This window comes from Adiantum capillus-veneris, chromosome 2 (genome assembly GCF_014529385.1).
Source record: "Adiantum capillus-veneris isolate H3 chromosome 2, ASM1452938v2, whole genome shotgun sequence".
NCBI lineage: Eukaryota > Viridiplantae > Streptophyta > Polypodiopsida > Polypodiales > Pteridaceae > Adiantum > Adiantum capillus-veneris.
In genome coordinates, this window is record NC_140932.1 from 134,474,230 (window position 1) to 134,499,935 (window position 25,706).

Genomic DNA, 25,706 nt, shown 5'->3' on the forward strand with positions numbered 1-25,706 from the left:
TTGTTGTTGTTGTTGTTGTTGGAATTGCCTTGGGAAGAGTTTTGGGAATTTCTTCCCCTTTGCATCATTTTTGTCTTTGTTTTCCATGGAATTGGCATTCCTTTTAGCCCCTTGTTGGAAATTGATGCGCGAAGCAATCATAGTGTGGTGGATTACTTCGGTGATAGAACCATGCCATTGGGTGACATACTCGGCCATTTCTTCAGGTAATCTCACACAAAATTGTTGCTTTTGCTTGACAAAGTCTATCTTTTGAAAGACAAGCCTTGAGATGTAAATCCCAAAACTTGTCTCATTGGAGAAAAACTTCAAACTCCGCCGTTCAGTAAGAACTTTATCCTTTGTATTGCTTGCAAGGAATTGCTTCATGATGGAAACTCGTAGAGTTTTTCATGTCTTTGGGGCTTTGTCATTGCCATGAAGGCTAGCCCACCATTGATGAGAATATTTTTGGAAGTGCATAGCTACATGACGTAGCTTGGAGGACTCTGTGAAGCCCTCGTCTTGAAAGGCCACATAAAATTGATGGATGAAGGCCAATACCTTGTCGGTAGCACCAAAGGTGCCATCATAGGTAAGAAAAGAGATACTCTTTCCTCTCTTTGAATTTCTTGAGCTTTTGAGACCTTCTCCATACAGGGTAGGATTTGTGATGTCCTCTCCTCTTGTATTCTCTAGGAGAATAACTGTTGTTTTTATTGGAAGAGGAGGAAGGTGAAGAAGAAGGAGAAGAGGTTGACCTTTGTCTTGCCTTTTTCTTCCTTCGTTTCCTCTCTTCCCTTTCGGAATGATGAGGAGAAGGACTATGGGTTGACCGTTTCCTCTTGGGAGGAGTTGGCGACCGTCTAGACCACCATCTTTGTGGAGCCACATCTTCAGAGGAACTTAGTGATTCACTTCTTTCTCATTCTTTATATTCCTCCTCTCTTATGGGAGAGAGTCTTTTTCTGGGAGTCTCATCAAGAGGCCTCCTAAGCTCTCTCTCCTGTTGGAAAGGAAGGGAAATTTCATAAGCATGAAGTTGTTTAGTAACTTCAGCTTGCAAAGCAAGGTTGCCCATAGCTTTTTGCAACCTAGTAACAAGATATTTAACAAACATGGGGGCATCATCATTAGCACCTACATGTGCAAAATCAAAGTTGTCAATATTTATTCTTCTCTCTTGGTTAGTGTCAGCCATGCTAATTAAACTTATGTATAAATTACTTTGTGCTTTGGTACCCTCAAAAACCTTAGCCGCTACTCTTCTTTACCTTTGAAAATTAGTTCTCGAGCAACCACACCCGTCTTTTAGACATTGCTGATTGCAAAAACTAATGGAGAGGGTCTAACATTTCTCGGTTGATTATGGTTCCTATTGAGCTTCCTAGTAGCTCAATAATGGTTAAACCAAAGGCAAGCCCCGAGAGACACCATTATTAAGACTATAGTTCCCAACGTTGTACCTCAAACTAAGTCCTTTTCAGCCAAGATAATAGATTCCTGTTCCACTTACCCTGTTGCAATGAATAGGTCCAACCTTTCATGGACAACTTAAGGACCTCTCTTCTTAAGCAAGAAAAGAGAAACCAATAGCTTTGATACCAATGTAACGGAAATGGCCTATGAACTTTGAGGATAGCAGAATTAAGAGAATTAGAGTGAGAATTTTTATGAGACTACTTTGAGAACATAGAGGGTGAACTTAATTAGTAGTAGCAAGATAACCATTATACTTAATTAATTTGGCATGAATAATACTTTTGCAAGGAAGAGAATTAAAGAACTTGACAACAATTGAGGACTGGATTTATGTGGAGTCCCCCCTCCAATAGGATTTTGCATTATAGATTCTCCCATAAAGAGAGACTTTGTACAATACCTAGGTGATGCCATGAAGATGGAAAGCTTCATGCATCACGAGCATAACATAAACTTTGTAAAAGCATTAACCAACCCCGGCTTCAGTCCCAAGGCCTCAAATACCTTTGAAGGTGGAGAGAGCTAGCGGGGAATGAGGGTAGGGAAGAGGAAGAAGAATCATTCATATGAGAAAGAAATAGTTCCTCACTTATCATCACTCTTCTTGCTTAGCATAGCATAATAACATAGTAATGAAGCTAGAGAAGATGGCAAGCTTGTTGAAGGATGGCTCTTGGTTGGATTTGCATTCCATGGCCAAGAGTGTTGGTGTAGGCTCTCAACTTCTCAACAAGCTTGGAGAAGGAGATGGAGTTATTGCACTTTCACCAAGTGAGAATGAGCTTGTGAGTGTGTGTGTGTGTGTGTGTGTGTGTGTGAGAGAGAGAGAGAGAGAGAGAGAGAGAGAGAGAGTATACCCCCCAAGCACACCCCTAGCTTCCTTGGTCAACCCCTCCTTGTAGCTCAAGCTTCAATTTGATTGGACCCCTGTAAGCTTAGCCAATCACATGCATAGTGCATATCAAGCAACCATGATAGACTTAGGACAACTATCCCCATTTTCCCTTTGAGAGAGAGGACTTGATAAATGCATAAACAATTAATTTAATTAGCTACATTGGACCCCTTTAGAGGCCAACCAATAGGCTTTAGGCACCTTATGAGGGAAACATGGAGAGGAACTTGACATGTGTCCTTGTTGCTTCTTTAGACTAGGCTTGCCTTGTGTGAGAGTGTGTGTATTCTCTCTCATGCCCCTATAATTAGGGCTCGCTCTCCCATGAGTAGGGATACTGGCTGACTTTTGGAACTTCTTAAGCTCCTCAAGCACCTTAGTCATAGAGCACCTTAGCACCTTATTCATTAATCACCTCAAGCACCTTAGTCAGCAAGCACGACAAGCACCTCAAGCACTTTAGTCAGCAAGCACCTCAATCACCTTAGTCAGCAAGCATGACAAGCACCTCAAGCAACTTAGTCAACAGCAAGCACGACAAGCACGTCAATCTTGGGCCCGATTCCCACCTCAAGCTCAGCCCTAGCTTGCCTAAGGTCTAAGGAGTTTTAACACTAACCTTTGGAGGTCTTTAATGAAACTAACCCTAAGGTCTTTAAGTTCCATTCTAACATTGCTCTTCGACAGACCATCTCTCATTTAGACCCTTTGACTTCGGCCCCGCGTTGAGATAGATCCATAAGCACATGTCTATATTCTAACCCTTGTTCCCGTATATTCATCCACATTAAATGATCACTTTAATATGAGAAAATCATTTGGATTTGTTAGCTATTAGGTTTAATGACAGAGGAAGTCCTCTATCCAGCGTGATCGTGGACATAAGGGTCATACACCACAGGCCAGGCCGATAATCAAGGGATTTCAATGGAAGCTAATTCTTATATCACAAAGATAAAATCTCATTGGCATACTTAGGATCTATAAACAACGCCTTTCTTTCCATGTTTAAGAGGCACAATTGTCATTCATAAATCATAATGTGATATGAGACTTATACTTATCTAGCTAATAATCTTATGAAAAGTACCCGACTAATCGGGTCCACCCATCCGTAGACCTAGATCCGTTAGGATACTAGTCACCCACTTTCCACACCACACTCACCTGTTCTTCTTGTTTTTTAATTACTGCCACACTATTTTACAAATACAAACAGGGTTCCTTTATTAGTTTCGGACATAGGTTCGTTTATACAGCCCTTCAAACAACACCAAAGCAATTCAAACAAGGCCTAATAAAGACAGTCCTATATTTCAACAAAAGTAAAAAAGTTTTTCCGATTTCTTATGAGTTTGCCACTACCCACAGACTTTCTCTGTCTAACCAACAAAGCTTTTGCAAAGGATTTATTTATTTTCTAACCGCAAATTGTGCAACCTTTCCATCTCGCTAAACCGCAAGGCAGATATCTCACTAATCGCGAGGGATAAAAGAGAGCCGATAACCTCAGCTTAATCTCTGCTAACCGCGGGATCATCTCCCTAACCTCGAAGCATCTTGCTACCCACAAGACATCTCACTATCCACGAGGAACAAAAGATACTCTTTCAACAATTCTTCTTCTTAAATGATTCTTAAAGCATGATTAACTAACTCTTCATATCAAAAGTAGCAAATTATCAAACAATAACAATTTATCAAGCAGTAACAATATAATAAACAATGACAATTTATCAAACAATTCTTTCAGTATTCTATGAAAATATATGCTTGTTTCTTGTGATAGAATCACGTTCTTGGACGGTGTAAGGGAATACCTATGCCTCGCTTCCTAGGTCAACGTGAATAGAAATACAAAATTATAAATTTATCTTACAAGATTAGCGACATGTTGATTACCTCCCGTACTTGAGGTTGGGCGGCTTCAAATTTTTCTGGAGTCAATACCTCCGCTTGAGTTATGATTGGAGTAGACAATACCTTCTTTTGCACCTTCCTTAGAGGTGGAACGACAGGAGCATCCTTGGAGCTTCGAGTCACATGCTTTGGGGCCATCGTATTACGAAAGAGAAAAGGAAAGCTTTGTTGTGAAAAGAAGAGTTATGATTTTCTTGCTTTCCGAGAAGATTATAAAAGAGAGAGAAAGAGAACTCAACAATCCGGGGGACAACACGATGGTGGTAGAGATGGAGATGGGTCAAGGGTGAGACATTGAGGGAGAGAAGGTTACTCTGATGTTATGGCAAGAGAGATTCCGCCGCTTTTTGAGAACTTCTGTGTGTGTGTTTTGAAAGTGAGGGAAGATGGACATTTATCTAGGCTCTCAAGAGCCAAAAGCACAAGCTAAGAATAAAAAAAAGTAGAGAGATAAGTTTACGCACGTTTGTGGCTGAAAAAAATAAAATTATTATATATATATATATATCTTATCACTTGCATTAGGGTGACTCCCTCATCAGCCAATATAAATTTGACCGAGGGAAGTTGTCATGGCTCGGCTTGAGCATGGCAAGAACTTGTATTTTTTTTGCTATGTTAATATAATCTCCTCACAATTGTGAGTTTTGCAAAAAAAATAAATTAATAAATTGCAAAATAGTCAAGTGCTCATGGGTAGTGTCTAGGCTAGTCTTTTTTTTCCAAACTCACAATAGTGAGTGTATATATAAATTACAAAACCAAAAAAGTTACATTATTGTAAGCCATGCTCCTTCCAAGCCATGGCATCAAACGACAACCGAGACACTAGGTCTAAAGAAATTGTTACATCGGCTGATAAAGGGTGCCACCCAGAAATCGTACCATACCAAGGGGACTTAGATTGTCTTGAGGTTTCCATTATGGAGAGGGCCTTGCCATAGCACACCCCTTGACCGTCAAGCCAAAACTAGATTCTATAAGTATCATTTTTTCCTTGCCATTCTTTTTAGCACACTTGCAGTGGTGGTGGATGGGCCCGATAACTTCACCAAATGGCCAATGACGTCCAGTTTATGATTTTACAATCCATCTTCCTTAGTTACGAGCTCTCGATTGTCCTGCACTTCCACCAAAGGGCACCTTGTTTTGTTGATACTCCCACAAAGGTTACTGGTTTCTATGCTTAACGACTCTGGCTTATCTTAAAACTCTTCAACAAGGCACTATGTCACTTAGCTTACCTCACCCTCGTGCATCACACTATCACCGGCCTCCTCGCTAGAGAGTCTCATTGGTTCTACTTACTCCTCTTGTATCTCCATTGCCAGGTAACCTGTCTCTCAACTGCCTCTTTTCCAGCTAAATCTTGTTCACTTCCCTCATCAGCTGGTCCAGAGATACCTTCACAGGGCCTGCCCTCTCTAGTAACGCGTCTCCAAGTTGTCATGACCATGACAGTCCCTAGCATAGTGTCCTATTCTTTGGCATTTGTAGCACGCATTCGAAAAGGAGGAAAATGCTAGCTCTTGTCGGAAGGTGCCAAAGCTATCCATACTCAAATCTAGATATTTGGGAATTGGCCTACTCATATTCCACAAAATACTCACCTTTATGTCCAAGTTTGCTCTGACCCGCTGGAGTTTTGGATTGAAAAGCACTCGGCCCAACATAGAAGCTATGGAGTCAAAATATTCTTGCAACCATATAGGGAGGCCCTTGAATGTAACCTACATTGAGCAGAAGTCCATAAACTCTTCGTTAGGACTGAACTTGGGCATCCAAGGCATGACATAGCCAAAATAAGAAGCTCCTCAAATTCCTCCTTTGATAACTAGCTTTTGAATAGTTTTCTCGATGACGCAACATGTCACATGAAAGCCTTTCCTAACCATTGTGAACTATACATGTCTTCTACATACTAGTATGTGACCCGTGCATTGCTACGACTAAAATGAATTTGTCTTTTGATCTTATAAATCTCTCGTCTATTTTTATTTGTAAAAGTGTCAATGCTTTCATTCTGCTCCCATCATTTAATACCAAACTATACAATTAATGTTGCATTAATGTACATAGTAACACCAATACGGTAAGGAAATCAAGATAGACCTACAAATTATTAAATACACTCTTGTAATTCATGTCTATCTACATACTTATGTTGATATTTAGGCTCGTATAATGGCCATAGAACTATGCAAACACCTTCTCAAGGGCCAAAAAAATCTATGTTATGGTCATAGTTCTAAAGTTCATGACTTGCTAATAGATATTTAGGGTATCGTGGGTTTGTTCCAACGAAGTTAAAAGTTGTGTTTTCTCTTCCTTAATTCTTTATTGAATACCAAATCTTGAGTTTAAGACTTGTCAAATAGATGTTTGAGTTCCTTTGGATTGGGTTGTTCCTACTATATTAAAACTCACGTTCTTCTTGTATGTGTGTGTGTCTCTCTTTGTGGATCATTTCTACAATAGTAAGTATCTTCTTCTCCTCCCTCTCTCTCTCTCTCTCTCTCTCTCTCACGCCACCCCAATACAAAAAGGAATGTTGCTACGAAATCAAAACTTATCTTCTTCTCTACTTCTTCTTCACCCTCTTCATCATCTAAGTGTGGTAGATTGGTTATCTTACATCAAGCTTTGTCGGAAACATCTTTGAGGTCTATTAAGATTGTAAAGCCTTCTCTCCTCTCCTCTCTCTCTCTCTCTCTCTCTCTCTCTCTCTCTCTCTCCATCCATTAGGAGCGTCACTCTTCTCCTCTTCTCTCTCTTATCAGCCAAGTGTGGTAGATTGTTTATCTTACTTCAAAATCGTCGGCAAGATCTTTGAGGTCTATTAGATTTCTTTTAAGGCATTAAAAACTTCTTTTCTTCTCTCTCTCTCTCTCTTACACACACACACACACACACACACACACACACACTCAATCAAGTTAAACGGGCCCCTACTATCTCTTCCCATCCATAGGAGTCATAAGCCTCTCTCTCTCTCTCTCTCTCTCTCTCTCTCTCTCTCTCTCTCTCACACACACACACACACACACACACACACACACACACACACACACACACACACACACACACACACACACACACACATGCATGTGCGTGCATTGTTGCTAAATCCACCACGGATGGCCCATGACACCTTCCTTTGTGGAGCTCCTCCGGGTGATAGTCTAGAGCAATGCTTGAAAAAAACCTAGGTTTAGTGTAATCCCACCTACAACTTTTGAGATTTAACTCTAAATTTTAAATTTGGACGTGAGAAAAGCTACAAAATTTAGAGAAATTTAGTGTGAAAACCTTCAAATCTAGTCTCTACTATATCCCATGTGGAGATTTGCCAAGTTTTTGGCAAAAAAAATAATGGAGCACTGTTCTAGAGAACGAACGTGGTAGTGCTCATCACTTGAGAGCTCCATAAAAAGAAGAAATATAAGTGGTGTCAACCTAGAGAAAAAAAACAGTTTTCTTCACTTTTTTTTTTGTTTTTTTGCAAAACTCACAATTGTGAGTGAATTATATTGATCATCTCAACAAATTACAAGAACTTGTCATGCTCGTGTCGAGTCGTGACACCATCCAGAGACCAAACTTACATCAGCTATCTGGGGAGCCACCCCTAACGACCTGCCTCCATGCCCTTGATACACCAGGTTCATTAACATGTTCTTCACTAATCTTCTGGTTTCATGATTTTCCCCTTACCTAAGCATTCCGCTGACAACAAGGCACTGGTAACCCTAGACCAATCAACCGAGTTTTGCTTGCACCCGAGCGTCCATATTAGCACTTTGCTTTCTTGCATAATTTTTGCGAAGCTTGCCACCTCAGGAAATCCTTCGAACACACGGCCCGGTTCCTTGTTTGCCATACATTATGTAAAAAGCAAAACCTGATAATTTGAGTGCAGATAAGGATGGCAGGGCTACCCAAGTTCTTATCTCCAAGGAGTAAATCAGTCTTGAAAAAACCAATTTTCCATGTTCTTTGGACCCACGTGCAAATTTTTTCTACAAGGCCTCTGATGGCTGGGCATTCCATAGAAAGGTGGGTCAGATCTTCACTACCCATCTTGCATCCCAGGCATCGATCTGTCCCTATCCCTCTCTCCTGAATCTTCACCCCATCGGAAGAGCACCCCTAATTACTTTCCATAGAAATACCTTCATGTGATGCAAAACCTTTGGCGCCTAGATGTTCTCCATTACTTGCTCCCACCTTTCCTCCGACCATTGTTTTTTCCATATCTTGTCGAGGGGGCTAGACCAATTCTTCTTTAGTATCATTGTATGGTAAATGTCTTTAGAATAGGGTTTCCATAAGAGGCTGCTTCCGGGCCATTTCCATGCGTTCCAGTCAAACTCCAAGTCACAGATTGGCATCACTGCACTTTCAAGCTCTTTCATCACTTTGTTGACTAGCAAAACCTCCAAGCTATTAAGTTGGAATTGGGTTACCAGAAGTTCAGTGGTTTTCTAGCTCTTGCTATTACTGTCCCATAAGTGCCCCAGCCGGTTTAGACCCTTATTATTCAGTTTCCTGGCTGCTTCTATCCAACAGGGAATTTGCAGTAGATCTACAACTTTGGAAAGCCAGGGGGACCAATGTAGAATGGAGTTCTTGAAGTATCTGGTTTCTTCCCCCCACTTTAGGACTCCTTCTGCTCTGTTGCATTTCCTTACCAATTCCCCTAAGCCGCCCCCCAGACTTAGTGAAGCCCACTTAGTGTGAGACATTAGTGTGAGGCAACCAATGTTGTGAGGCATGGTGAAGCAAAGAAAATTCTGAGTAGGAGTTGACCCCACCAATGTAAAACTGGCCAACGGGTATTTGGTATTAATGTGGTGGAGAGCGATGCAAGACTGAGCGTATCCACGAATTCTTAAGCGCAAGGTGCTGGCCTCCACACACACACACACACACACACAAACAAACACACACACACACACACACACACACACACACACACACACACACACACACACACACACACACACACACACACACACACACACACACACACAGACAGAGGAGATGTTAGCAGCCATCCATGATCGAGTCTCCGAAAAATAAGCAACTGTAGCCTATGTAGTATGAGCCTTGCCTATGGGAATCTATTCCTTCGCTCTCTATCGTGGATGAGAAGCTCCTTTTGTGTCTTGGCGAGGTCTCTCTCTCTCTCATGTATTTGGTAGCTCTTTCTCAACTAGGTGAAGTGTACAATCTCTCCCTCTCCATTGACAACGTTTTGGCTTAGAGAACATCTCTCTCTCTCTCCACACCTAATAAGGGCTAACACTAAAAAGCACAGGTGCTCTAAGTGCTCAAGTATAAGGTCAAAAAGTAAACACAAACGATTATATAATTGCTTAGGTGAGCACCAGCGATTATTAACTTAGAGGACAAGCGATTATTAACTTAGGTATGTGAGCAACACGACAGCACGCTCTCTCTCGTTTCGATTCATAGGATCTCTCGCATGGGTTTGAGCTGGCCCTCGCTGATCCGGCTTCTCTGTCAAAAGGGCAAGAAATTTAAAAAAGGCAGAGATGACCAGTTTGACGAAAGGCAGATGAAAGAGAGACAGTTTCTTCCACGGTGTTGCTTGAGCTTGACTGCTTGCCTTCTTGCTACTGCTTGATGCTGCTACCTACTGCTCACGGGCCTCTCTCTCTCTCTCTCTCTCTCTCTCTCTCTCATCTCACCCGTCAGTCATCTTTCTGTATCTGATTTCTCTTCCAAGGGTCAAGCAATGTTAATGTTATACCCAATATCCTATAGTTCAATATACCTTTAAGAAATCTATTGACATCTATTCCTGGAGCTTGAGGATTTCTCAAGCAAAGAGACTTGCCACAAGTCAACCTATGCAAGGTTTCAATAAAACATGTGTGCATGTGAAATCATTGCCACCTTCTCTCATTGTCCCTTGGGCGAATAGTATGCGTGAAGAGGCTCACCTCAGCCTCCGCACTTTGCTAGATATATGGTACAATCGCGTGTGCGCACCCATACAAATGTGTGTGTGTGTGTGTGTGTGTGTGAGAGAGAGAGAGAGAGAGAGAGAGGGCTTTAGAGCCTCATTGCTCCTACGGGCTTGTGATTAACTAAGTCAATGAGGGTAATGGAACTCGATATCATCGAATTTTCAAAGATGCTAGCAGAGGGTAAAATACCCGAAATGGCGCTCGCACTGTGCCGATGGATGAAGGTGACGGCTCGATGTGGAGACCATTGGAGGATGTGACAATGTCGAGCCCCAATTTGCCAAAAGATTCAACCACAAAAAAAAGACAAAACTGTCTTGATCGAAAATGTACCCTTTGAGGAAACAAGGGAGAAAATAGCCTCAGCACAAGGGTTCAAAGTCGAGGTAAATACCCTCAAAGACGGGGTCCCTCAGGGTCCCATCTGACGAGCTGTCAAGTGCATCTGCAACTCGCAGGCCAAGCATCTCGTTTGCTAGCATTCTCAAAGGGCCTAACTCTAAGGATTATGGAAAAGACTCATCAGAAGGGATGTCGAGTGAAGGAGATATCAAAAAACTGCAGAATACAAGAGCTAGCCTTCAGCAAGAGATCATGGATGTCAACAAAAGGATAGAGTCCGGCCCTAACAACAACAAAAGAACCTGCTCCCATGCAGATCATAGTGGGCTGGTTGAAGACGGGTTGGCAGATCGGGCCTATTCTGCTTTAAGAAATTCTTTGCCAGCAGGTGGAGGTGTCGAGGCTATTACTGTAACGATTCCACCAACACTTATCAAAAAAAAGTTAGCCAGGCAAGCTCAGCTAACGCTGGTATTTGGGTTCAATGGAAGAATTCTGAACAGGTTTGAGATGATTCAATGGCTTCAGGGCCCTCAAATTCTTGGTCATGGAGGAGTAGTTGAAAGTACTTTTTACCTAGATAAAGGGTTTTGTTCAGTGAGATTCAAAGAAGCCTCAGATGTGGAGAAGATCCTCGACAAAGGGCCCTTAGTATTTAATAGGATTACGGTCTATGTGGTGCCTTGGGAGCTAGTGTTTGACTTAGCTGAATCTTTACAAGGGTTTCATCTAGTCTGGGTTGAGTTTGTGGGACTGCCTAGCTGGCTGTGGAATAATCTCAGGATGCTCGCTAGTCAACTGGTCACTCCCTTATTTATACCTAGCAAGAGAGGGTTTGGCAGAACCTCAAACAGGGTTTGTATAGGCTGGGATGTGTCTAAAACTCCACCCAAGAGCATGGTTGTCAATGTCGGAGCTGGGCTTGTTACTATTCCGCTCAACTTTGGAACATACTTTGGAGCATGCTTTGAATGCAACAACTTTGGACACTTTGCCAAGGATTGCCCCTTGAAGTTTAATGGTACTGTAGCTCCAGCAGCACAGGCCACCAGCGAAATGGAAACCCAGATGGAAGGGGTGGAGAAGCAAGGAGGTAGTGACGAAGGGGTAAATCCAGGGAAGGATAAAGAAGGTATGATGGATTTAAAAATGCAAGAAAAGATTGTGGAAGAATCGATTCCCAAACAACGAATCTCCGAAGGGGCATGCAATAATAATAAGATCATTATTCCCGCTGCTACCCCGAAATTTATGACAGTGACAACGGTGACGGCTGTTCAAGTCCTTGGTCTGAAAAGAGCCAAAAGGGTGAAGGCAGTGGCAAGAGACTACAAAGTACTTCAAGTCGTGAGAACACTTGAGGTGAAAGGAGGGGGGTTCACTGTCCCACTGCACAATCCATTTGCAGCCCTGCAAGAAAAGAAATCCCCAGACTTCGAACCCCCGGATTCTCCTAAGACCTAGGAGAGGGAGGGGGGGAATGATTTGGATGCTGAAGAATTCTTTCCGCTTTCCCAATGAACCTCTCATTAATGATGGAGTCTCTCACTATCCAATCTTGGAACGTAAAGGGGTTGAAAACCCGTAAGAAGAGTACCCTATTCTGGGAGGAAATTAAAAAGGAGAAGGCAGTCAACTGCTGGGCCATCCAAGAACACCACTTAGATGCCCATAGAAAGAGAAAGCAGGCGCTAGTAAAGAAACTATTATTCTATGGAGAAGGAAGTAATGGTTTTAGTGGTGTCCTCAACATTGTAGACAAAGAATTGGAGCCGAAGTTGGTTCTAAACCACCCATCCGGCAGGATCTTGGGGATTAGAATCTGATGGGAAGGGTATCCCTTCACCATTGTGAATGTGTACGGCCCTTGGAATGCAAAAGACAGAGCTAAACTATAGATGCATCTTAGAGATACTCCTATTGAAGGTGAGTGGTTGTTGGTTGGTGACTTCAATATGGTAGAAAAGAGCACGGATAGAGCAAGATCTTCTAGTATGTTGGCTGGCTCGAAAAGGTCTAAATGGAAAAGTTTGTGTAAAAATGGGTGATGATCGACTTATGGGAAATCGGCCCATGGAACAGCACGCTCGGGTTCACCTACACAAGCCTCCAGTATGCCCGCACTGTCTCAAGAAAGATGTCGACCTCAACAAACGCAATGCGTGGGACCTCTTTGCTCAGAGCATCCAAAAAGCAATCAAAACCTTGGGCCCCCGAATGAAGAAAGCTAGGAAGGTACACCTTCTGCATCTTACAACGGAGGTACAGGTGCTTACCTCCAAAAAATCCAATGGGCTGGCTACTGAGGATGAGCACAAGTGCTGGCCCGAAGCCAAATATAACCTTGCTAATGAGTAGTTAGAAGATATCATAAAGGCAAGGCTTCTCTTTAGGGAGACTTCCCTACAACCTGAAGCCTCTAATCAAGCTCACGTTTTTAGGTCTTTAAAAATCAAGAAGAGCTGAGGCCACGTCCATTCACTCGATGATGAGAAAGGGACAGCAGTTCATAACCAAGATGACATGGCTGGTATGATTCTGAGCTATCTTAGTCAAATCATTGGATGGCCAAAGATCCAGTCCCAAGAAGTGGAAGAAGCCAGAGGGTCCTTACTTCAGAGTGTCAAGAAGAAGATTCCCCACTTAGAAGCTAATTTCTTGGAAAGGGTAGCTAATGTTGGTAGCCTACAAAATTATTGCTACAGCTGTAGCCCTCAGACTAGCCCCCTTACTAACCAAGATCAACATGGGTTCATCAAAGAAAGGTCCATTTACGATAACATCTTGGTAGCAATGGTGGGCATCGAGTACGCAACTGTCACAAAGCAAGAGTGTGTACTGCTACAATTGGACCTGGATAAGGATTATGACATAATAACATGGACATATATAGAAGCCGTCATGGAAGCTCTGGGCTTTGGGCCGCGCCTTTGTCGTCTGGTAAGTTTACTGGGAGCTGGAAGCTAGTCAAAGCTCCTATTCAATGATAGAGTTGTGGGCTCTTTTGAGGTCAAAAGGTCTATTAAGCAGGGATGCCCTCTGGCCCCCCTACTTTTCGCCATAGAATCACATCCTTTAATCACGAAGCTCAAAGCTAGTGTAGAACGAGGGGAGTTGCAAGGCCTGGCTTTGCCAGGAAATAGCCAACTCCTAGCAAAATTTTTTGCAGATGATTCTCTCCTCTTCTTGAAGGCGTGGCCCCTGGTCATCAGGAAAGCTTTGGAGATTGTACAAATATTTTCTGTAGCTTCGGGGTCCTAGTGTAATATAGAGAACTCAAGGCTGATCTCTTTATCGGAAAATGACTCATTTGACCCTTCTGACTGGTCGGGGGAGATTGTCAAATATCTTCAGACATCTGGGAGCCCCCTTGGAGTGGATGTAACTCACAAGCAAAAATTTGAGTGGGTGCTTGAAAAAATCAAAACAAAAATGAGTAGGTGGGAGTATGCTCTTCTTCCATTCCCAAGTCGGATAAAAGTGATAAAGGCCTTTTTTATTCCTTATATTGCCTTCACTAGCCCAATTCTCAAGATGGCTAAGTGTCATTGGAAAGAGTTCTTAAAACCAGGGAAAAGGTTTTTATGGAAAAACAACATGAAATCCTCCAGGCCATGGCAATGGACCCGTTGGGAATCAGTTGCTCGGCCGGTGAATTAAGGAGGCCTCGAAATTCTCAACCCTGTGGACCATGCAGAAGCTTGTTGCGCCAAATTCGTTGTTTCCTTGGCTAAACAGGATCAAGTTTGGGCTGTCATGATCAAAGATATGATAGAAGCATCTAAACTTGGCTCAAAAGGCGGAAAGTGGAGAGGGGTGGAGGTTCATGACAAGCTGTTAGCCCCGACGTGGACTACCCTAAGACTGGGGGGTAGTACAGGAGAATTGGTAAGAAAATGCAATAAAACAGCAGGAGTCTTAAAGTGGGAGGAAAAAACCAGATACTTCAAGAACTCCATTTTGCATTGGTCCCCCCAGGCTTTCCAAAGTTGTAGATCCGTCACAAATTCTTTATTGGATAGAGACAGCCAAGAAGCTGAATAACAAGGGTTTGAATCGCTTGGGGCGCTTCTGGGACAGTGACAACAAGAGTTGGAAAACCATTGACCTTCTAGTTAACCAGTACCAACTGAATAGCTTGGAGGTCTTGCTGGTCCACAAAGTGAGGAAAGAGCTTGACAATATAGTGATACCTATCTGTGATTCGGAGTTTGACTGGAATGCCTGAAAATGGCCCGGAAGCAATCTCTTTTGGAAACCCCATCCTAAGACATCTACCAGACAATGATGCATAAGAAGAATTAGTCTAGCCCCCTTAACAAGATGGAGAAAAAAAAATGGCCGGAGGAAAGGTGGGAGCAAGTAATGGAGAACATCTGGAAGCCAAAGGTTCCGTAGCACATGAAGGTATTTTTGTGGAAGGTAGTTTGGGGTGCTCTACCGACGGGGGTGAAGATTCAGGAAAGAGGGATTGGGTCAGATCGATGCTTGGGATGCAGGTTGGCTAGTGAAGATTTGGCTTACCTCTTCATGGATTGCCCAACTATCAAAGGCCTCACAGGGAAAATATGTAAGTGGGTCCAAAGAACATGGAAAATTGGTTTTTACAAGACTGATCTTTTCCTTGGAGGGAAGAATTCAGGTGGTTCTGCCATCCTCATCAGCACTCAAATCGTCAGGTACATCTTCTTACATAATGTATGGAAAACAAGGAACCGCCGTGTGGTGTTTGAAGGAGGTCTTGAGGTGGCGAGCTTCGCAGAAATTATACAAGAAAGCAAAGTGCTAATATGGACGCTCGGACGCAAGCAACACTCGGAGGATTGTTCTAGGACTACTTGTGCCTTGTTGACAGCAGAGGGCATGCATAGGACACGGGAAAATCTTGGCTATCGGTAATTAAAAGATCTCAAAAGAACATGATAAGGGACCCTATGTATCAAGGACAAGGGGGCGAGTTGGGTGGGATGGCTACCCTGATAACCGATGTAATTATGGTCCCTGGATGATGTCATGGCTCAACACGAGCATGACAAGACCTTGTAATTATTTGGGTTGATAAATATAATTCACTCACAATTGTGAGTTTTTTTTTAAAAAAGGATATTGGGTATAAAGGCCTTCTTGCCTTCTTGGAGGACCGTGTCTAGCTACACATCAATCGATTATCTTTTTACTTAGATTAGCGTTCTCTTATAGATGATGGAATAAGACCCCCCCCTTACCCCATATAAAAATAACCAAAGCTTTTTTTACCTTAAGGAAAAAATGCTAAACCTTTGGACACATGGCATGAATATTATACCTCAAATCCCTTAAGAGGACGGATTTGTCTTATGATACCTAAGGGAGAGTGTTCCCCCCCCCCCCCCCCCCCCCCCACCCCCCAAAACACAAAAAAAATAAAAATAAAATCACCTTGCATTTGTATAATTCACCCTTCACCTCACGAACTTTTTGTTTCAAGAAAAAGCCGTTGCAAATGTAATGGGGTCCATGGCACCAAAGGAGATTATTTTTAAGGAATTAACTAAAGAAAAACTCTACTATATAAAGGGAGTAACTAGGAGAGAGGATTCTCACATGCAAACTGTCACACCACTTCACCCTTTTCTGTAACGACCACCCTTTTCCTCCATGGAGCATCCAAGCAAGACTTATGGAAGTATATTTGGTTATGGCCAACCATAAAACTTGGGTTTTGAGAACTTTGTCCTATTGGCTCCCCTCATAGAGTCACTATTGCTAGCCCTTCTCAATGACACAGATAAAGAAGCCATTCAGATTGGCCTCATTCAGATTCTGGATGATAATTTTTCCAATATCATGGAATGATACGTGATTGCATGTCCCTTTGGCATGAGTGGTTTTGAAACTCAGAGGTGCAACGCAACTCTTGGCTATTTTCTTGGAGTCAATGTTGTCATCTGAACCTTGGGGAGGGATGCAAGCTACACCACCCAGCTATGGAATGTCCATTGACCTTTCATCAAGTGTGCTTGCGAACACTTTGGAGAAGGAGACCTTTGCAAGGATGGTGATATTCTCTGGCTAGATCATGCACTATCTACATGATGCATAATATGCATAAATTCTTTTTCTTCCTATCTCTTAAAAAATCCATGATCACCTTCTTAAGATGGATGGCCATAGAGGCACAAAAAGCTAGTAAAGCCATGCTTATATACCTTTAGGGATAAGCTTCTAGAAGCCTTCAAACACATGTATTAATTTAACCAACCTCCTTCATAGGAGATTGTCATTATTGAGGTAGAAACATTCATTAAAAAGGCTATCACCCCGAGGAGAGAAAACCTCAATGGACAAGGTGGGAAACAAGCCAGACTTGACACACGCATGCAATGTGGATGGGGCTACCAATATGCCCCACAATGGCCTTGAACACTGTACACCTGTATGACTTGGCAATCACCATTTCTTATAGACTCAAAAACTAGTTAGTATACACCATCACCCACCCCTAACTACCCCAAAAAATTATCTAACTTTCTGCATTTGCCGCATGAACACGACAAGCTTTCAATGTTGCATGCTATCCTGATGCTAGATCACTATTGTATAACTAATGCAAGATATATATGTGATGTCCATGTGTGCATGGTCCTTTGTCCTAGTAGTAAAGAACCATCGGGTAAGGTCATCTGCTTGCCATCGGGTAAGGTCATCTGCTTGCATTACTACAACCATGCCATGGATATTAGAAACTTAAAAATAATTTTTGGTCTTTTCTTTTTTGAATGCAACGTGAAAACCACCCCTCTGTGGGATGATGTTTTTTTTAGCAGGTCTTTTGAGTCACCATTAGAAGTACTACTTTGTAATGCAAAAGACATGTTTTCCTGTGAGAAACCTAAGCATTGCTGGTGTACTCATGATATACTCGATTTTAATGTTGGCTTTGGACATATGGTAACGCATGACATAAAAGGCATATGCTTTATATAGTTAAGCCGCTAGATTAATAAAGGGATCAACCATATCCCCTCCAAGGTGTTAGGGTTCATGCCAATTGATTGGACACCCATCACATGCACCGTACTAACTTTATCTATCGTTTTGATCATATAGAACAATTAGGAGAGGTGATGTATTAACATTCACATTAAGCTCCACCAAGACTCTAAGTCTGCTCTTCTTCTCCCTTGCATAACACGCTGAGCATGCACACATTCTCCTATGCACACCACCAATAGTGGTATCACAGCTACAATGGCTTCTTGATCGTGGCTTCCTCATTCTTAGCATGACTCTCTTTGAAAAATTGGCTTGTAGTTCGAGTCCATTTATCTCCTCCTGTTCATTGGTCGGGAGGGTCTGTTTAATCCTCAACCATTCCACATGAGTCCGGTTTTGAAGTGTTGTCTTGCATTTTCTTTTGACTTATCTCTTTGAAAGAAGAGGTAAGGGTTGACACCTCGTGAGCTCTGTTCTTTTTTAGTGTTGGCCCAACCCTCTTACTTGCAGTTTGAATTTTCTTGCATAACTTTTTTCAAGGATCCACTCTCTCTTTTGCAATGTCTTGACTGAGCTCCTTGGATGCTTGAGACACCAACGCCTTGAAATGTAGGACCTTAAAGAAGTTTGGGCTGGCGATTAGCAGTTTCATGCTTCCTTGTGGTTGGTACTATCCTTTCTGTCGTTGTAAAATCCAACAATGACTCCTAGAAGAGGGAAGTGATTGCAATGATCTTTCTTGTATGAGAGCTTGCATATGAAGAGATGATGGCACCCAATCGCCATTGTGCGTGAACTATAGCCTGTCCAGCTTAGAAGCTAATTGGGTTGACTAAAGACAATGCTAGGTGAACCCTACAACATCTATCCAAGGACCAATCTTCCAGGCATCAGCAAGCGCCCATTTTTCCTCCAAAGACGACCATTTCCTAAGCTTACCCCTTGAAAGAATGTTTGAAGGACTGCTCAGCACTATAAGAGGTGCTTAAGCTTAGCGGCGCTCATTGTGAAATGCTCAAAACTTGTGGCAACACTATGAGTGTCACTATAGTCAATGCTATAAGCATCGCTATAGACGTCGATATATAGCAATGCCTACAGCAACACTCATAGCGTCGACTATAGCGATGACAACACTGTAGGTAAAAATAACCCGAGTGCCAAAACTCAAATATGTGTTGATTTTTGGATCTCTTGGATAAACGATGATGAAAATAGGTATATGCCCTCACCTCCCTCTGTCTCTCTCTCTCTCTCTCTCTCTCTCTCTCTCTCACACACACACACACACACACACACACACACACACACACACACACACACACACACACACACACACACACACACACACACACACACACACACACACACACACACACACACACACGAGGAGAGGAGGGAGAGACATGTATGGATATCCATGGAAAAAAAGTGACATAGAAGGTGTTATGACATTTTCCTCTGCTGTCTCGCATCAAGTATTTCTTTGAATTCAAGTCCATGGCTGCTCTATCAACATGGCATGAGGAGAATGTATCTTCAGATGGTGTGTTATGGATCCCTGCAGATTGTGCGGCATGGAAGCATATTGATAACACAAGGCCGGATTTTGCTAGGGAAGCTCAAAAATTGCACCGCTAGCCTGTCTATGGATGGCATAAATCCATTTGGTCAGAGGTAGACATCCATAGCCTGGCTATGGATGGCGTAAATCCATTTGGTCAGAGGTAGACATCTTACAGTGTATGGCCAATTTTCATTGTCAACTACAACATTCCCTTGTGTCTGACGACTAAGAAGGGACACCTATTTTTAAGCTTGATTGTGTTGGGGTGGTATAAAGTGAAGAATATGGATATGTATCGTTGTCCACTATTGGAAGAGCTACAACAATTGTGGTCATGCATAGAAGTGGTGGATATGAGTCGACATGCAGGTCGACGCAATGGTTTGATTGGAGGCATTCTAATGTGGACAATGCATGACTATCTTGGGATAACGAATTCTTAGGTGAGACTCAAACTCCTATGGCCGGGTTTATTGCCATGTGTATGGGTGCATGACTTGAGTGGATTTATTGTCATGTGTATGGGTGTAGGGCTTTAGACAAGCGGTTACAATGTATGCGTCACATGTGGCGCCATACTTAATGCACGTTGGGTGCCCTCACTCAAGAAGATAAGCTATGAAGGTCATTAAGCACATCTTCTAGAGAATCACAAGTTACGAGAGGGTTTCTTGGGGAGAGAACCGCCAAGGATGTCTGATCAAGAATGGTTAGAGCAGAAGGAGATGTGTGAAGATAGTCTATCCCCAGGGATGAAGAGGTTCTCTCTATGGTATGAGTTGCCATACTGGCCCAGACTCAAGATCAATCACTTGTTGGATCCAATGCACATATTCAAGAATGTGGGTAATATGTTGTGGGACCATCTCATTGACAAGAAATATACATTGGGAGCCATAACCTACCTTAGGGTGTTGATCGAATGGAGAAATACTAGCTGCACACACTAAAGGATGGATTGATAAAGCTACCTAAAGCACCATGGATCTAGACAAAACAACATGAATGCAAAGTGAAAGGGATCATTCAATTTGTACGTACGTCCATAGGTGTAATACACTCACTCCTGATAGCATTCACAAAGGAAGGAAAGCCTACTGGTTTGAAGTCACACGACTGGCATAAAATGTGTCAGGTATGTTTGAAGTGAAATAGATCATAGTAGGATGTGCATAGAATTTGGAATTTGATCCCAATGCTAAACTTTTTTTGCACTTTATTTTGCCGATGGCTATTGAGGCTTGTTTGTCCCCCAAAACAGTCTACAAACTTGCCAAATTGGTGCAATGGATCTCCCAAAAGGAGATTGATGCAGTTTCCATACCATCCACCAAACAAAATGTTTCAAAGGTTGTTTTCATGTTTGAGACACTCTTTCCTAATACCATAATGACCATTCAAGTGCATCTTCTTGTTCACGTAGTTGACAAGGTGGAAATAGCAAGCACAATGCATTACAGATGGATGTCTTTTTAGAACCTTTCATGAAAATTCTCAAGGGATAAGTGTGTCAGAAGGCACATCTAGAGGGTAGCATGGCAAAGGGTTGGCTGGTTTCAGAGTCCCTTGTGTACATTGGAGAGTGGCTCTCTGGAGTTGATTGTGCAGGAGATATGCTTTGGTGCACCATTGATGATGAGTGCATATATGGGATTGTGATGTGAAATCTCGGTGTGGAAAAGAACATGATGAAAGATCTAGAGGCTAAGATCAATTGACTTTGCATACTTCACAACCCAATGATGCAAAAGTGGATTTCATAGTACGAGGATGCAAAACAAGAGCGTGACTTGAGTGGAGATGGGGAAGATGACCACTAGTCCATTATTCGACGAGTCTTGAGAGCCTACCAATGTTCATGAACTTAATATGGTTGCATATGCCCTTAAAAAGTTCACAACAACGTGGCAAGCAGGTGACTGAGGAGGAGCGGGAGTACTCACGAGGATACAGCCCCAAGGTATGCTTATAATCTTAGACCCGTGTCATATTTTTTGTATTGACAACAACTCATTATCGTTGTTGGTTGTAGTATAAGTCATACATGGCAACATGGTGTATTGCAAGGTACAACAGATTGACAAAAAGTGTTCTACACAAGATTCTGGAGTCATGAAAAAATTCAAACAATCAAGTCGACGACGGTCCTTTGATGCAGATCTTGTGGTAGTAGAACCCACTTACTTTGACATGCTACACAAAAGTTTGAGGGTAGACTACAGAGGGTTTTTTGTGGACTTGTTTGACATGCAATGGTTCAAGATAAACATGGAGGGCTGCAATGCTACTGTGCATAGAGGAGAGTCGGGTTTCCTTGAGGTGGACTCAACCAAAAAGTGGACTGACCTTCGGGACAATTTTGTATTACCCGAGCATTGTGAACAAGTAAGTCGATAATTTTTGCCTCATTCAACTTTAGAGGATTTGTGTACCTTGACCACTCATGTAAGATATGTTGCTCTTGCAAGTGATATTCCATCCTGTGAAGTCGCAACCAGATTGGTGGTATGTAGTGCACGGGTGTATAATGGCTACAATCGAGTAGTCACCTTGGCATCCATTGAGGAGATCGGAGAGAAAAATGAACAAGAAGCCATGAATGTGGTGCCATATGAGTCCAAAAACGCTTCTGAAAGAGGGATGCATGCGGAGGACCTCCTAGATCAAACACGACATTTGCTTAGACGGAGAGCTCTATATAGACATAGGGAGTTATGCAAGGATGAGAGAGAGACCTCTTAAAAACATAGAACTTTTATTTGAGCAATTTTGCTCCCTTTTTTCATAAACACTATATTTGATTAGTTTTGCCCCCTCCTCTTGTCTCTGCACTAAACTTGTGAAACTTAAATTGTGAATCAAATTGTAACCGGTTTGGATTTCCTTCCTTTTTATTTAACATGTTTTAACTTTAATTGTGTTTCTTTCAAATGTTGGTATGGATCCAAATGAGTTTTACACTTCCTTGGACTTTGAGCAAAGGAGGTGGTACGATATCCACCAAGGCGCCGACTCACATGGATGTCATTCCACTCCTTTGGAGTCTCCGTCTGCTTCAAAGTGATCAGCGTGCTCCAAGAGCTCGGTGTCGACTAGATGGACAACACACTCCTCTAAGAATCAACACTTTAGTGGTGGAGGTGGCGGTTGTTGTGGAGGAGGCTCCACGGATGCTTCGACACCACCTCATAGTCATTGGGGCTCCTTACCTTCCCTTCTTTGCCCGCCCCCACAGCGGCCACGACGTCACCCTCTACTCTAGCTTTTGCATGACCATTGGCCACTCTTGGCAACACACCACTCACTACTCCTCCGAGACTCTGCCCACTAGACACTCCTTCAGATGCCAGACTCCCGTGGAGACACTTGCAACAACGACCCCTATCAAGATTCCACTCAAGACCCCTATAGTGACACCTAGGTTCAATCGCAAGGTGAGAGGGCTTGCTGTACTCAATTGACATCAGTGGAAACTTGATCTTGAATGAGGAGGTGAAGAAGGTGATTTTGCACATGTGTGGCCTATGCCCTCACGTCTTTTGGCACAATATATTAAAGATAGGGAATGAAGTGCCCAATGAATTGAAAAACAGAGTTGTCAATATGATGCATGATGAGTTTCTTGTGGCAAATCGGGAAGAGCACTTCAATGAAGATTTAATGAGGGTACGGATGCGTGAGTACTACAAGCACAAGTGCTTCAAAGTGCAAAAAGCATGGGTGGAGCAGGCCAACTTAGCTGACTAAAGAAGATTGGAAGATTGCAAAGCAAGAAGAACACAAGAATTGTGACAAGTGGAAGCAACAAAGGGACGTAGCCAAGGCGCGAGGAGTATTACCAAACAATGAGCGAACATTCTCAAGCAAAGAGAAATCCGAGCAACTTTCTCACAAACATTGAGAAAAATTCCATGAGCTTGAGAAGCTTTCTAGATTATTGGAGAAGCAATTCTTAAATAGACTATTGAATCTTTCAACAAGATTATTGAGAAGTCTACATTTGAATATCTTTAGACATCAAACATTTTAGAGTCATAATCATCCAAGGGATTTCATAGTCAGAGTTGTTAAAGGGATTGAATATGTTTAGAGTAGTCAATCCAAAGTTATGGTCATTACAGGGGCTAGAGAGAGAGAGAGAGAGAGAGAGAGAGAGAGAGAGAGTCAACATGGTGGTGGCATCAAACCTCCAAAAACTAGAAAAAAACCCTTGAAGCAGTCAACATAGAAAATTTTAGTGTTTTATTTTTTAAGTTTTTGGAGGACTCTTTGAGGTTTTTTTTGTTTTGTTTTTGGAGGTTTGATGCCACCACTATGCCAAAAATCTCCCTCTCCCTCCCTCTCTCTCTCTCTCTCTCTAATGATTTTTTGGTTTTATTTTTTAGTTTTTGAAGGTTTCATGTCACTACCATGCCTGAATCTCTCTCTCTCTCTCTCTCTCTCTCTCTACCAAAAATTGGAATTTTGATGTTGCTACCACGCCGACCACTCTTCAAGAAAAGTGTGCCTCAACGTAGCCTTGAGCCAATTTTATCACTCGTTTCTCTCACAAATGTTTTGGGTGAGCTCTGGACGTTAAAAGATCAAAATAGCCAACAAAAGGGAGGGGGAGAAGGAGAAAATCCGCTTGGAAAATTCATGAAAATAGAGTCCTACCTGAATCTACCATAAAAGGAATTTAGTATGTTGGCAAAATTGATTTTCCATGTTTGTGTGTGTGTGTGTGTCATTAAATCTAATATCTAACCAACCCAAATGATTTTCTCATGTTAAACTGATCATTTAATGTGGGAGAATAAATGGGAACAAGGGTTAGAATATAAACATGTGCTTATGGATCTATCTTGACATGGGACCAAAGTTGATGGGCCCAAATGAGAGATGATCTGTCAAAGAGCAATGCTAGCTAATGGAGCTTGAAAGACCTTAGGGTTAGCTTCATTAAAGACCTCCAAAGGTTACTGTTAAAATTCCTTTGACCTTAGGCAATCTAGGGCTGTGCTTGAGGTGGGAACCCGGCCAAGCTCGAGGTGCTTGTCGAGCTTGTTGCTGACTAAGGTTCTTGAGGTGCTTAATGACTAAGGTGCTAAGGTGCTCCATGACTAAGGTGCTTGAGGGGTTAAGGTGTTCAAAAAGTCAAAGCACATCCCTACACAAGGGGGGGCAAGCCCTCATTGTAGGAGCTAGAGAGAGAGCACACACACCCTCACACAAGGAAAGCTTGGTCTATAGAAAGCAACTAGTGTTGGGGTGTTTTTTAGGACAAAACTACTCCCCTGTTCATGCTCACGAGCACGACACAGACAACATACTTATTATCCGATGACACGACTAACCCGTAGGTGCACGTAGGCAATCTCGTTAGCTTGTCAGGCTGAGACCAATCTACACATACGCACTTTTATGATGCATCAATCATTAACCCTGGTAGATTGCAACCCACTATATCCCTTAACACTCACAACACAGTTCACACGTCCAATGAACTCAGAATCGCATCAAACTTACTAGGCACCATCCTCTCACTAGGACATATTTACCTATAAGTCTAAGCTCACCAGATTTGAACCCTAGCTATCTCGAATGCTGTCGCGATAGACCAACAGGTCATAATCCAAAAGTGGGTGAAACTTAAGTTTATCAGTATCTATGTGTAGCTAATCTCTTTCTCATTCCATGAAGCACGTGATTATTGAAAACAGACACCGTTTGTGCTACTTACAAGCAAAACAAGCTCGAGGCAGAATCGATCGCGATCAACTCGAAACGGCGAATGCGTGGCGTGGGCGCGTAGCTCTCGGAGAGACTACTGCGATGGTGTGGCCGCGTCGTGAATCCGGTGAGGGAGAAACGCGTAGCGAAGAGGATAAGACACACTCACTCTCTCTCTCTCTCTCTCTCTCTCTCTCTCTCTCTCTCTCTCTCTCCTCTCACTCAGACTCCTACGACACAGGATTAATTCAAATGTTATTCAAAAAATGGTTCTAAGGTGACTTTTATACTTTAGTCACCTTAGCTCAAAAATGTACATGGGGTTCTCTTGCTCATGATTACAAAGTGGGAATAAATCACAAAGTGGGAATAAATCTGAGTCTTGACTAACTGACTAATATTTACATAATCCAGACGAATGGATCAAAATGATAAGACGTCTTTGACATAAAAAATGGAATTTGATATGCTTTACAAGATGGGCTCATTACAATAGTTGGACCAATGGGCTCCAACACTCCCCCCCTCCCAATTCATGTTTACCACGACATGACCGTCTTTGTCTTCATTGTCGTTGTCGTCGTTCTTTGTTGATTTGATGTAGAAACGCATCATAGCGCATAGACTCACTTGCCATTAATGGGCCAAAATTTTTTGACTTGTACATGAAGAAGCCCGTGTAAAATGCTTCTTCAAAGGTTTGGAGATGGTAGCTCGGCAGAAACATCAGCCGTTTGAAATAGGCATACAATACTGGCTCTGTTGGTGGCCCACTTAGATCGTATGACAACTCTGAAATGCTTCTTTCAGTATTCATATACTATGATGTCCAGCTTTC